The following is a 4,240-nucleotide window of genomic DNA, read 5'->3' on the forward strand; positions in this document are numbered from 1 at the left end:
TATATTTTGTCTCTCCTTAGCTTATTTTTATCATGCATTTAGCTAGGATAACTCATTGGTTTGCATCGTTTTCTAGTTTTTTTCTATACACTTTGCACGTCTAGGTAGCTCTTGCATCATCCTTGCATACATTGTGCATTTTGGAGTATTTCAGGTATTTAGGAAACGTTGGAAGCTATTCTCGTCCGAGCCATGGTCACCACCTTCATTCTCGTCCGAGCCATGGTCACCATCTTCGTTTCGTCCGAGCCATGGTCACCATCTTCATTCTCGTCCGAGCCATGGTCACCATCTTCATTCTCGTCCGAGCCATGGTCACCATCTCCGTCTCGTCCGAGCCATTGTCACCATCTCCGTTCCGTCCGAGCTATCCGTCCAAGCCATGCTCCTCAGCCTTCCATCCGAGCTATGATGACATTGGATTCCATTCGACGCACATGGACTTGATCGCACATGTCGGGAAGAAAGACGTTTGGTTTCACATGCTTCAGGAGATTACCGAACCGACGCTTTACCTTGTCGTTTTAAGTTTTAGGGCTTTCCATGTTGGACTACTATATATACATTTTGTTAAGTCTTTGCGGAGACATCTTATCTTTTAATCTCGTTTTCGTTCCCAGAAGGTTTTTAACCTAGCATCCAAAACACGTTCTCAGACTTGTATTCCGATATCGTTGAGATTTATTGAGATTTTGCATTTGATTCCTTCTACAAAGTTGTTAATCTTATTTTTATCTATCTTATTATGCTTGATTCAATGATTTCGGTGTTTGCATCCTTGACTATGATTTTCGGATCTGAGTAGTGTGGTAGTTCCTGAGGATGGGATAGATTAGGTGGAGGATCTTAGGATGTAGAGTGTTTAAGCTTTGATTGTAAAATTCCCTTCTGGACTAGAGTTAGAATTACTTGTTTCTCTCTGATCAATTGGAACTAGGTTCGAGACATTTCCGCACCCAAAAGGTGTTTGATGAAATGTCTGACCAACTAGTGCCAGAGACTTACGTTCCTAGCCTAAGAGATTAGTTGTCTAGGATGTTTGTTGACACGAATGAACTTGTCTGTCATGCCTGCTCGACCACGTTTCTCTAGCGAGAGCTAGGTATGGAAGTGGTTGCGTCTGAGTAGCTTTTGCCAAGAGATTGGATTAGCTAAGTTGTGATGTTCATTGTTTAGGGATACTTTGCTTATGGTATGTTAAACACTCCTTAGACTAGAATACTCCACCGACATCAATTACCCCATCCTTAGGACTTCTTTCTTTCTGATTTTTATTACATTCCTGGAACTGTTTCGTTTGTTCATGCTTAGAATCGTTTGCGTTTTTATTCACTTTCGCTTCTTGTCATGCATTCTTGTTTCTTGTTCTGTGACTCATTTCCATTTCGCATTTTGATCATTCTAGGACTCTTAGATAAAAACACTCTTTGAATTGGCTTAACTTGTGATTCCTTGATTGCATCTTGATTGCTAGCAACATCCCATTTGGATTGACACCTTAAATACTACAACACTTAAGGTTAATTGAACCTGCTAGGAGACACAAAAATCTTAGTATCAATTTGGCGCCGTTGCCATTTGGGATTCGTATTGTTAAATTTGAGATTTCAAGTTTTGCAAGATTAAGTTCTGTTACACTTATCATTCTGAGTACTGACTTGTTTTGGTTGTTTGCTTGTTTGTTTTGCATCTCAGGAACCTGTTGATTGCAACCTTGCATGCACACCAGATCAAGAGGGCATCAGAATCTCCTTCCTGTGATCGACGAAATCAACCGGTTGCAACGCCCACGACAAGCTCGTCAACCCGTTGAGCATCTCGCACACGTCACTATGGAACAACAGCATGAACCACATCAGGGACCGCGAAACATTGGTGCTGGGGATGCACCGAACACTCACACTCAACGTGCTGGAATCGTCCCTCCCGCCGTGCCGAACAACAACTTCGAGATCAAAAGTGGTCTGATTACCATGATCCAAGGAAACAAGTTTCACGGGTTGCCTATGGAGGATCCACTCGACCACTTGGACGAGTTCGACCGTCTTTGTGGTCTCACCAAGATCAACGGCGTGAGTGAGGATGGTTACAAGTTGCGCCTCTTCCCTTTCTCCCTGGGAGACAAGGCTCATCAATGGGAGAAAAACCTTCCCAAGGGCTCAATCACCACCTGGGATGGCTGCAAGAAGGCATTCTTGGCCAAGTTTTTCTCTAACTCCAGAACGGCACGTCTCAGGAATGAGATTTCCAGTTTCACTCAGAGGAGCTCAGAATCATTCTGTGAAGCCTGGGAGCGTTTCAAGGGTTACCACAGCCAGTGTCCACACCATGGTTTCAGCAACGAGTCACTGCTGAGCACTCTATACCGTGGTGTACTTCCAAAAATCCGCATGCTGCTTGACACTGCTTCCAACGGTAATTTCTTGAACAAAGAGGTTGAGGAAGGATGGCAATTGGTTGAGAATCTCGCCCAGTCAGACGGCAACTACAATGAGGATTATGACCGCACATTTCGCGGCGACGCTGGGTCTGAAGAGAAGTACAAGAAGGACCTCAAGAATGTAAATGAGAAGCTTGACCGTATCTTGCTGAGCCAGCAGAGGAGCGTCCACTTCGTCTCTGAGGACGACCCTTTCCAAGTTCCAGATGGGGAGGGTGAGCAGAGTGAAGAGATCAGCTATGTTCAGAATCAGGGTGGCTACAACAAAGGTTACGACCCCTACAAGACGAATCCCAATTTGTCTTACCGAAGTACCAATGTTGCTAATCCACAAGATCAGGTGTACCCTCCTCAACAACAACAGCAAGGGCAACAAAAACCTTTTGTGCCTTACAATCCGGGATTCGCTCCAAAACAACAGTTCCAGCAGGGTTACCAAGCTCCCTCGGGACCACCGCCAGGATTCCGCCCTCAACCAGTTCAGCCTACACCAACCCCAGATCAAGAACTGAAGCATATGATGCAACAAATTCTTCAGGGTCAAGCTAGCGGTTCCATGGATACTGCAAAGAAGTTCGCTGACCTAAGTCAGCGGATGGAATGTTCCTACAATGATCTGAACGTCAAATTCGAAACTCTGAATTCGAAGATAAGGTACATGGAGGGCCAATCGGTTTCTACTTCTGCACCAAAGCCTGGCCAATTCCCAGGTAAAGCTGTTCAGAACCCCAAGGAGTTTGCCAGTGCCATTACGCTAAGAAGTGGGAAAACATTGCCTCCCAGGCAAGGAGTACCAGACGTCACTGAGGACAGTGCGGAATTAGATGGGGAGGATTTTGGTCAGGATGACACTCAGATGGAGAACCCCGTCGAGGCAGTCAAAGATCCAATCGAGCCAGTGAAGCAATCCGAGCCTGAAGCTGTTAAGGAGCCTGCTGTTCCTGAAGACAGACCTGCGAAGTTCATCCCTCCACCGTACAAGCCTCCTCTACCATTTCCAGTGAGGTTCAAGAAGCAGCTTACTGAGAAGTACAAAGCCTTGTTCGAAAAGCAAGTCAAGGAGATTGAGTTGAGAATGCCATTGCTAGATGCATTCGCACTTGTTCCTCACTACCAGAAATTCCTCAAGGACTTGGTGATGGAGAGATCAAAAGAAGTTCAAGGCATGGTGGTACTAAGTCTTGAGTGCAGTGCAATCATCCAGAAGAAGGTTGTACCCAAGAAGCTCAAAGATCCTGGATCATTCACTCTTCCCTGCTCCATTGGACCCATGTCTTTTGAGAGGTGCTTATGTGATCTTGGCGCTTCAGTGAATCTGATGCCATTCTCTGTGGCTAAGAGGTTGGGTTTCACAAGGTTTAAGGGATGCGACATCTCCCTCATCCTTGCAGATAGATCAGTGAGACTTCCACATGGTATCTTAGAGGACTTACCTGTCAGGATCAGAGACGTGGAAGTACCAACTGACTTCGTGGTTCTGGAGATGGATGAAGAACCTAAAGATCCTCTGATTTTAGGAAGACCGTTCCTAGCGACTGCTGGAGCCATCATTGATGTCAGAAATGGCAAGATTGATCTTAATCTGGGCGATGACTTCATCATGAAGTTTGATATCAAGGATACTTTGAAGAAGCCAACAATAGGAGGACAAGTCTTCTATATTGAAGAGATGGATAAGTTGGCTGATGAGCTGTTGGAGGAACTAGCTGAGGAGGATCATCTCAAAACTGCTCTAACCAAGGATGGAGAAGAAGGGTTCCTGCATGGGGAGACAACTTGTTACAAGAATATGCTAGATTC

At 45.2% G+C, this 4,240-nt stretch overlaps 1 non-coding gene across 1 annotated transcript; it reads right to left on the bottom strand.

Moving 5' to 3' along the window:
- Window positions 1-2,228: 2,228 nt before the first annotated feature.
- LOC147949390 (small nucleolar RNA R71) lies at window positions 2,229-2,335 on the bottom strand. The gene has a single exon (XR_015586066.1). It is a non-coding gene; the product is annotated as a small nucleolar RNA R71 (small nucleolar RNA).
- Between the last annotated feature and the right edge of the window lie 1,905 nt (window positions 2,336-4,240).

Source organism: Camelina sativa, chromosome 2 (genome assembly GCF_030686135.1).
Source record: "Camelina sativa cultivar CO46 ecotype springtype chromosome 2, ASM3068613v1".
Lineage (NCBI taxonomy): Eukaryota > Viridiplantae > Streptophyta > Magnoliopsida > Brassicales > Brassicaceae > Camelina > Camelina sativa.